Genomic DNA, 11,136 nt, shown 5'->3' with positions numbered 1-11,136 from the left:
TGCAATTGGTCCCATATTTTTATGATTTAAAATAAAGAAGTTATGAAATTTTGAAATAAAATGGAAATAAAGAAATAAAAATGGAAAATCAGAAATTGGAAAAAATAGGGAGCGTCTGATCTTGTTTCATTAATTGGCGTGGCGCATCAAATGGCTGATAAGCGCGCGCTCATGGTAGGCCTTGGTCAAAAGAGAAACACGCTTCATCTTAAAAAAGTCATAACACTCAAGGGTCCAGATTAGATCAGAAGCAACGCATCCAATGGCCATGAACTCGTCCATGTGGGGACGGTGGTGGAAACCACCGTCTTCTCCAGCGAGACTCACCGTTCCGGCCAAAATTTGCAGGTTTTCAAAACTTCATTAAAATGCACGATCTATATATCTTTAGAAAGCTTGGGTGATGTACATCACCCCTGTACCCTTGGTTTCTACTCAAGATCTCTATAGAGAGAAAAATATGAGATAAAAATTTATGGTGTTCAAACTGAACTTATTCAATTCATGAAATTAAAAGTTCAAATCAATTGCCTCTCACATGAGGACTTCAGAGGTACCAAGCAATGCAAGAAATGATCAATATCCAAGGAGTTTCGAATGAAAACAGTTTGAACAACAACCTTTGAAGTGCAGCTTTACAAGACTTGATCTACTCTAATTCTTTGATGCAGTGTGTTCTTGAGGTAGCAAGGAAGCAAGGTTTAGGAATTGAAGTTCAATGATCAACCAATGAAGTTGAAAATTGAACTTGAAAATTGAAAGAAAAAACTCAGAATTCCTTTTAATGGAGGTTGGGATTTCACTTGTGCAGCAATTCAGGCGCCTTTAGATTGGATTTTGAAGAGAAATGAGGCTTCTATTTATAGGCAAGGATGATGCAAGCAAGGAGAAAACTCATGTGCATGTGAAGTTGGGTCCTCCATGCATGGGCCTGTACAGGCGCATGGAAGGCCCAAATGCAATGGCAAATGCAATCTGAAGTCACATGGATCAGGTTTGGACGTGCAGATTTCATTGCAATGGAGTGTGCACAAAGATTCAACATGTTATGCATAATTGGGAACAAAACTTCTCCTCTTCGAAAATGCCACTTTCCAAATTGAAACATAGCCATATGGGTAATGATTGGAAAGGTCTTGACATGAGGAACAAATGTTATGTTGAACAAAAATCCATTTGGAGTTGGGAAAATATTGAAAACTGGTCATGAAGTTCAAGGTGCAAAACATGTATATGGAAATTTTGCCAAAATGGACCAACTTCAAGCCCTTCTGTTTCAATGATGCAAGACTCAAATGACAAAACCTTAAGCATAAAAGTTGTAGATATTTTCAATAAAATAAATTTGGACTTAAAGTTTGAATCATTTGGATTTTGGATGAGAAAGTTATGGGCACTTGAAGTTGGACTTTTTTACATTTCAATGGCTTTGGTCCAAAGTGGCCTATAATGTTTTGTATTATCACATGTGTTTCTTTTAAGATTCTGAAATTTTGTCCAACATAACATTTTAATTAGACATATTAAGATTTCCAATGAAATTGTTCCCACCTCAAAATCATGAAAAATGAGTGAATTAGGTCCTTGGGAAGTTGACCAAAAATTAGGGTTTCAGTCAAAATGACCTATAATGTTTTGAAATGGATGATGACCTTCAAAGTTTCAAATAAAATTTTGATGAACATTAAAGTTGTTCATATGGTTCTTAAGAACATTTTTTATCTTGGGGTCATCTTCATTTGACAAACACATCAAAAGTTAGGTCTCAGTGGATTTCAAAATAGTTAGATGAATTGACTGATTAACTTCTCAAGTCCAAACTTCAAATCTTAATGAATGAATGATTGAGGACACTCACATAAGCTCATATATGCATAAAATGGTGAATTAAATAACTTCCCTTGATTGTATTTGATCATAGGTTGAGGTTGCTTCATGAGCAATGCACAGTCAATGCACAGTCGAATTAGAGTTTCCTTGGGAAACAATCCTCAAGCCCTTTGGTTTATCTTGATCAAATTGACAAATTGAGATACTTGGGAGGCATATATGATTATGGAGAGCTTTGGGAACCATTGTCATGCTTGATTTCAACTTCATTTGGCCATTTCAATGAGTATAGGGGCCTCCTAGGAGCCTTGGATCACATGATTGCTCAAGCTACAAAACAAACAAAGTTAGTGACATATTTTTGTGCTTTTGGTTAGTAAACAAAATAAGAAAAGCAATAATATACAATTCAAGCATGCTTGGTGGTCTCAAACCAACTCACGCAAATCCAAACCCAAGGGTAAGGAGCCAAGATTCTATGACCCTTGAGGCAAATGCAATGAGCAATGATGTGATGCCATGAGGGATCTTAGGGTCAAAATTAGGGTCTTACAGTATGATTTCTTCTTTCTGTTATTCCGTTATGTTGAGGAGTGTAAGGAACAATTACCTCATGATGAATCTCATGTTCTGCACAAAAAATATTCAAATATTTTGGATGTGTAATCACCACCTCTATCTGTTCACAGAACCTTGATCTTCTTTTCACTCTGGTTTTCGACAAGCATTTTGAATCTTTTAAATATTGAAAGTAATTTGTTTTTACGCCTGATCACATACATCCAAAGATTTCGAATGTACTCATTGACAAATGAGACAAAATACCTGTTTCCACCAATGGTATGATCCTCAAATGGGTCACATACATGTGAATGTAGTACTTCTAGTATGCAGGAGGATCTCATTGGCATAGCCAAACAAAAGACTTTCTGGATTGCTTCTGCTAAGAAACCTTCATAGAGTTTGTCGAGCATCTCAAGACTTGGTATACCATTTACCATATCTTGAGTAATCAGTTGATCGAGTAACCTAAAATTCAAATGGTCAAACCTCAAATGCCACAACCAGTTATCCTTGTGGCCAACAACTGTTATTAGGCATTGTACCTCAGTCGAACTGATCATGGTCTTAAATTTCATATTCTTCGACAGGGGATATTTTAAGACCAATTTGTTGTGAGTGACGAACAATTTAAAGGATTAATTTTTCATAACCACTGAGAAACCATTTTTGATCAATTGTCCAACACTTAGCAAAATTCACTTCATGCTAGGTACATAAAGTACATCTTTGATCATAGTTTTGCTTAATTACTCCTTTGAATGACTATGTTTCCAGTACCTTCTACTTGCAAAGAGCTATTATCTGCAAGCCTAACCTTGCTCTTCTTTGACTCGTCGAAATTTTCTAACCATACTTTTCGATTAGTCATGTGATTCGAGCAGCCTGTGTCGAGGAATCAGGTCTTGGAGTCGACATGCTCATCTGCAACTACAACCATAAGCACCATAGCATCATAATCATCTTAATATTTATGTGCAAGGTTTGCTCCTTCATCATCCTTGCCTTTTGTCGCTCCCTTCTCTTGTACCAATAATTATTGGGAAAGTGGCCCCACTTTCCACAGTTTTAGCATTGCACATTTTTCTTCTCATGTTTGTCTTTCTGATACGAGGTTCCTTCTCCTCTTTTCGAGGATTCATAAGCCCTATCATCAACCTTATTCTTTTGAGGATTCACCCAAGACTTATTGCTTTGAGTATTATCTCCTTTTCTCTTGAGCTTGTTGGAACCACCATTCTTTTTCTATGTTTGGGTCTGCAATGCTTGAATCAAATCTTGAACCTTTTTCCTCTCAACAATTCTTAACGCATATGCCTCCAATGAACCAATCAAATCTTCCAGTTTCAAGGTTTCAAGAATGTTGGATTCTTCAATGGCTACAATAACTTGATCAAAGTGAGAGGTCAATGTACGCATTACCTTCTCAACTATCCTTTTATCAGTTAGTACTTCACCACAACTTTCATGAGATGAACAAGATTCTACACCTTAGAGACATAGCCTACAATATTTTCATCTTCTCCAATCTGCAGTAACTGATACTTCCTTCACAATGTCAGCAACTTGACAACTTTAACCTTCTTATCACTTTCATAATACTTGACAAGAATATCTCATGCCTCCTTCGTCGATTCAGCATGAGAAATCCGATCAAAGTTCGTTGCATCTACTGTAGATTGAATTCAAAACGCAAAATTCCCGTCTTTGTGTTCTTAGCAAACTCAAGAACCCTGCAAACATGATGTCGCATCCTGCGAAAAATCAACCGGCGAGGCTAAAAACAAACACACACAGAGCCGCCACTGCGCGTTATTTATCCCAAGATAGGGAAAGGAAACGCTCAGAGAAACCTGGAAAGGAAATGGTCTCGCGACCAAAGAGAAAGGGTAAGGGAGTCGGTTACGCAAGGGGAAGGTATTAGCACCCCTCACGTCCGTCGTACTCGACGGGATCCACGTCCTAGAATAAAGAAAAGGTTGCTAAACATCACACACACACACGGGGAACGCAGGTGGGGTTAAGAGGAACGAGCTCGATAAGGTATCGCACCTTATGCCTACATATCTTGTCTGGAACAAGAATCAGAGCCACTGTAGTTTGGCCTACGCACGCCAAACAACACAAAACAACACAAACAAACGGCAAACATGGAGCCCGACAACCACTGGATGGAATTACGTCGGCATCCGAACCAAAACACACTCAAAGGGCAAACGTGGAGCCCGACAGCCAATCACTGGACTTACGTCGGCATCCGAACCCAAACACACAGTCAGATAACAAGTAAACACACGCAAAAAAGAAAAAGGTTGCCCGGAGTGGTCTCGCACGACCACCTGCCTACATACCTCGTCTGGAACAAGGATCAGGGCGATGTAGTTCCCCTGAAAGGGACTGAATTACTAGCCAGAAACCGGGGAAAGACACACTACTAGGGAGCTAGACTCGAGCCTAGTGTTGTCATGCATCGTTACCCTAAGTTCAGTTTTCTATCCTACTTGCATAAGCAAGCCTATCCTAACCAGGAAAGAAGCAAGCACATAAGCAAACAGCATAATTCAAGCATACATCAAATGAGAACAAGCATCTCAAACAGATATCCACACAGCACACACTATAACCAAACAAGTGGCTCACACAATAGGTTTGACTGCCGAAGCGAGTCGTCTGTACGGGCTGGGTTTGCTCTTAACCTTGCCATTACGAGGCTAAGGTGAAGCAGATGAGAGGTGAAGTGAGGATCAGACCTCACAGCTCTTATCCCTAACCAGGGAGAGCTTCTGACAAATGAGCATGGGTCCAGAATGGGGGAACCCTTCTATACTCAGAGACTCTGACACAATGTGCACTGCACGGATCTTGGGCTTGTGATCTCAATGCTACAACCATGTAATGGGAGCAAGGAGAATACTCAACTGAATAGTGGGGGATAGATTGCTTATCCCTAACTTCCACCAATTGCCTCTTTAGAGGACTTTCACCTGCTTAGGCACAAAATTAAACAATCACAATCATCGCCTCTTAAGGAGGACTTCAGACATTTATTTGCCCGGCCAAATAACAGACCGGGTCTCCAGACTACATGAAGTTAGGAAGTTATACCTCAAGCGGTTTACACAACCGAGCAGCAGCTACCAAGCAAGTTCTTAAAAGAACTAGAAGCGGCTAAAGGTACCTGTACAAAAGCTAACCAATTAGCAACTCAGACAAACAGTCAGAAAACAACAAGTGTTCAACCAATCAGACTATACAAACTAATGCACAACAAAGCAAGCTCAAAACTCAAGCCCAAGCTTCACAACCTACAAAAACAAAGTTATGTTAGTGTACAAACATCAAACAACATCAATTGCATTTAACTTGATTCATTCTCCATGTGCATTGTGCTATTCATCCTGAAAAATCAAGCAAACATTAGCAACTAGACCACTAGGCCAAGCCTAGGGTCCAAAGGCAAGAAAAATTCCTAAACAGCAAGGTATCTCTAACCAAACTCAAATTAATGTCAAACAAAAGCCAACACAATTAGTCTCATGTCCATATCATTCATCATGTTCATGTTATGCACAAAACAAGGCAAACTAGCTCAAATGAAGCATCAAACATGCAAACAGAACTATTGCATTCAAATCCACATCAAAACACTTCCAAAATTTCTCAAATAAATTACACCTAAACAGGACCTAATCCAGGTATGGCACACCAAATTTCAGCTTAATTGGACAAAGGAAACCATGTCAATAAAAATCAACAAAAACAGACACAATTACATGCTCCAAATCACAACATCAACCTATGCATTCACTTCAAAAATTCATAACTCAAAGAAAACAGTAAAGAAATGAGTGAGACCAAAACAGGGATATCACATCATGTGTCTATTACAAGCATATCAAATTTCATGATCATTCAATACCATATGAGCATTTCACATCAAATATTCAAACATGTGTCACATGAACTTGCACAATTGACCAACAGAGATGAAAAATAGCAATCAATTTGAAAATGCAATGTAAAATTCCACAAAAATTCACATAACCTCTTAACATTTTAATCAACCATCATGCAAAATTTCACATCATTCTAACAAGTATAGGTCCCTCAAAAAAATCCAGCAAATTGACATAATGAGGTGTGACACACATTGTCACACCTAAGTTCAAAAATTTGTATCTCAATGACCAGGAATCAAAAATTCATGAAATTTACATGTAAATAAACATCAACCAGTCCACAATCATCACAAAAATTTTCAGACATTTATTTTATACTATGAGGATTTCACAATCAAAATGGTAGAATGTATCAAATTTACATACATGTGAAACATCCCTAGGTCAAACACAATTTCTACCAAGCACAACTTCAATCAATAGGTCAAATAAATCCTACAGTCAACAAGGAAGTCAAAGAAACAATTTCCACATTTTTCTGAATTTTCTATGATTTTCTATGAATTTTTTTAACATGTTATGAATTTCTTATGAATTAATTAAATTAATTGAAATTAGTAATGGCATTATTGTAAATAATGGAGGCGGGAGCGGGAAACACCATATTTGAAAATTCAAACAGGATTTCAGATCAAACATACTCTTCTTCATCGTTTCAACTCAGCAAAATTCCAGAAATTCAAGAAATCGATGAACAATGAACATCAACCAAAATGAACATGCGTATAACCGTTGGACTCGTCTAAGAACATAGAACACGAATATCAACTTAATTTTGCCTAAAAGTTCCTCTATCATCTGAATCGATGAGGTTAGGGTTTTGGATCGAAACTTAATTTCCAGATTTCTTCACCTACAGTCATCCATTTGCAAAACCGCAACTATCACGATGCTCCACAATCAATGAACTACAGGACGCACATAAACATTCAAAGAATCGCGACAATCGAATTTTGAGTACCTGGAATGGCAGTGATGCTCTAGCTGTTCCTTCCGCAAATTAGCTTCAAACAGATACAGTATATGTTGGTGGAAGGTGAGTAGAATGCTTGGATTCGATCAATGTTGCTCCTAATGCTCGAAGCTTCGATTCACCATGGATGATGCTTCTTTGAACAGTCGCGATCTACCACTCCTTGTGCTCCAATGACCAAAAACAGTTGATGATGAGGATGAAACAAGATCAAACCAAAAAGAAATTCGAAGTTTGATCAACAATTGATGAAGATTGATGAATTTGAAGGTTTTTGTGTTCTTGAGATTCTTGAGAGAATGTGATGAGTTTTGATCTGATTTTGGAAAGTGTGCATTCTGTTATGATTAGAATGAGATTAAGATTATATACCAATGCTTAATTATCACTTAATCATGTTAATTAACCAAGTTGAACATGTTAGTGAAAATGCTAATTTCCAAGTGAGGGCAAAAATGGAATTTCACAAGCCAGCTCATTGCCACCTCTTTGACAGCTCACACACTCTCTAAATGACATGTGTGAGCTGTTGCAACTTGTCCCACTCTCATTGGATGTGTAATTTTGAAATTCACCATGTGGTACCACTTTGTCCATTTTTGCACTTTCATTTTTCAAGCCAAATACCAAACCATGAGGCCTAGCCATGAAATGATGATTCCAACAAGTTTCAAATACCATTTGTGAGGTGTAGCAAAAATCCCCACTCAAAAATTCCAATTATTTCACAAGTTGGACAATTTTGCCCCTGGTCCATTTTAACTGTCCAGTTGAAAATTGACTTTTTGCATTGACCACTTTTGGAAAAATCCAATTATGCACCATGAAAGTACATGTCAAATGGAGTTTTTGCATATAAAGAACTTGCAATTTGGACAAACCATGTGGAAATTATGGCCTCCTAATTATGAGTCATTTCTGAAATTCACTGAGCCATAACTTTCCAACCATACATGGGATTTTCAAGTTCTTGGACTTTTTGGAAAGGTAAGAACAAGATCTACAACTTTCATGTTGAACAAATTTTCATTTGAAGCTTCCTTGGACACGTGGTCTTGAGGTCAAAACCTTTCCATTTTTGGAAACTTCAATTACAAGTCACTTTCTATTTTTGGCAGTTTTTGTTCCGACTTGATTTTCTTCATTCTTAAGCTTTGAGATGTCAAATAACACTTGTTCCAACATGAATGAAGTGTATCCAACTCATTTTCACCTCCAAATCCATCAGATCATGTACAGTTGACCACAGTTGACTTTTCAACTAACAGATGAATTTGACAAGGCATTGATCAATCTGAACTCCAATCTTCAACTGAAATGGCTCAAGGGTGAAACCCTAGCCTCAATAAGCACAATATAATCCTATAATGAACCCCATAACCATCACAAACCCCATCTCCTGATTATGCCCTGATTGGCCCAATACAACTGATTAGGGTTGACTAGTGGTCAAAACCCTAATCTCAAGGAATCCTGCTTCAATCTCCTGATGACATCCAACCATGATGATGATGATGTATCATTGCAATCAAGATGAAGACCAACATCCATTGAGAATCACAAAACCCTAATTCACAGCCCAATCCTCAGATGGCCCATGATCAGTCAATAAACCCTAGGCTTGCACTTTGACTTTCCCATCTTCTGATCAAGACTTGGGAAGATAGCTTGCACAATGTAACCACATGATATGCAATATGCAATGCCTAATGACCTAAAAATGTAATGCAATATGTTAATGCTAGTCCCAAGAGAGGAGGGCAAATTTTGAGGTGTTACAGCTGCCCCTATTCAATCCACTGTGAACCTGTCGATATGAATAGCCTCGGCTTTCAGATGATCAGGATGAAGAGTGATTGAATATCAAGAACAGACGAACAATTTGCACTCTGATGGGAAGATAATTAACAACGCCTATCAGCATCGGCGAAGAAACAAACTCTGAAACTAAAAATATCCGTCTGGTACGGAGAAAAGTCGGCTTGAACACCGAATCACAACAACGTCGACCTGGATACCAAAATAAATGGTAACGCAGGGATAACCATGGCCTGAACACCACTCATCTGCTCGGGATTATTATTCCTTCTGCTTTTTTTCTTTTCTTGAACCCCGAAATTTTCTCTTGCTTTGCTTTTTCTTGGCCTGAACACCACTTTGGTCTGAACACCTCTTCGGTCTGGATACCACTTCGGTCTGGATACCGGGAAACTGGCCGGATTGCCGCAAGCTGCATCGATCTAATCATCATGAGCTTCTTCGATCTGGAAATCGGAACTGGCCGGAGTGCCACAAGTTCTTCGTCCTGACTGTTGAGAACCTCTTCGATCTGGAAATCGGAAACTTCTTCGATCTGGAAATCGGAAACTTCTTCGATCTGGAAATCGGAAACTGGCCGGATTGCCGCAAGTTCTTCGTCCTGACTGTTGAGAACTCCTTCGATCTGGAAATCGGAAACTTCTTCGATCTGGAAATCGGAAACTTCTTCGATTTGGAAATCGGAAACTTCTTCGATCTGGAAATCGGAAACTTCTTCGATCTGGAAATCGGAAACTTCTTCGATCTGGAAATCGGAAACTGGCCGGAGTGCCACAACGACCCATGCTGAGGATGACAAGCCCTGAGCCGACTGCTCTCTATTTAACCCTGGCAGACAAACTCTTCGCGTTTTAGCTGGGGATTATCTTCTTTCTTGTTTTTCTTTTTGGACCCCGAAATCGCGCTGATCGCGTAACGTCTTCTGATATTACTTCCATCTCTGTCCGACGGAAACTTACCCTCCAGTATCGTACTACTGGGGAATATCCTTGATTAAAACTATGATGCTAAACTCCTCGGAGTAACACCTTCACTGTCTGATAAAACCAATCCTCAAGCGGTAACCACGGCTTGAATCGCGCTGATCGCGTAACGTCCTCCGATTTTATTTCCATCTCTGCCCGACGGAAACATTTCCTCCAATATCGCACTACTGGGGAACATTGCTGATCTGACGTCATGATGCTAAACTCCACAGAGTAACATCTTCGCTTTCTGGAACAACCACCTCTCAAACGGTAACCACGGCTTGAGACTAGCTCTATGCTTGCAACAATGATGCATGATCTTTTTCTGCGTAATGCTCCATAATTATGGAAATGCTACGCGATTTATTATTTTTTCTATGCAATATGCTATGCTTATTTACATGATGAATGCATAAAAAACGTCCCCCTTAAGGGATTCTGCTGGGAAATAGCAACCTCCAGGTCTGGCAACTGGGGAAGCATCGATCTGACACCTGCTGGGGATAACCATCCTGACCCTGCTAGGAAAACGAATGCTACTCCGCTGGGGATAACCCATGCAATCCATAGGTAGAATCCACTCAGCTGGGCATGCAAACATCCGTCTGCTACGGGAACCTGTCCAATCCACTGGTAGGATGAACACTGCTGGAGATATATTTCATTGGTACCTGCTCCACTCGGGGAGCTGTTGGAGATATATTTCATTGAAACCCGCTCCACTCGGGGAACAACAACCTTCTGTCCTGGCTGCTGAGGAAACACCGTCGTAAACCCGCCGGGATAACCATCCTGACTTGGCTGGGGAAATCACAGACCTTGGATCTGCAGGGGAGTTGGTCCTCTAACTCTGCTTGGGGACCTCACTGGGGAATGAGAACAGTTGGTACAGAACACCCGTCGACTCGTCGAACCACAGTATCCACCTCCTAATCTCGTATCAGTTTTCCACTTCTGAGAACTCCCAGACTCGTCTGGACCTTTTCTGCTCCATCATCTTGTATTCCAAATCGCCCCGCGCTCGACG

The sequence above is a fragment of the Lathyrus oleraceus genome, chromosome 6 (assembly GCF_024323335.1).
Source record: "Lathyrus oleraceus cultivar Zhongwan6 chromosome 6, CAAS_Psat_ZW6_1.0, whole genome shotgun sequence".
Classification (NCBI taxonomy): domain Eukaryota; kingdom Viridiplantae; phylum Streptophyta; class Magnoliopsida; order Fabales; family Fabaceae; genus Lathyrus; species Lathyrus oleraceus.
This window is presented reverse-complemented; position numbering follows the sequence as displayed.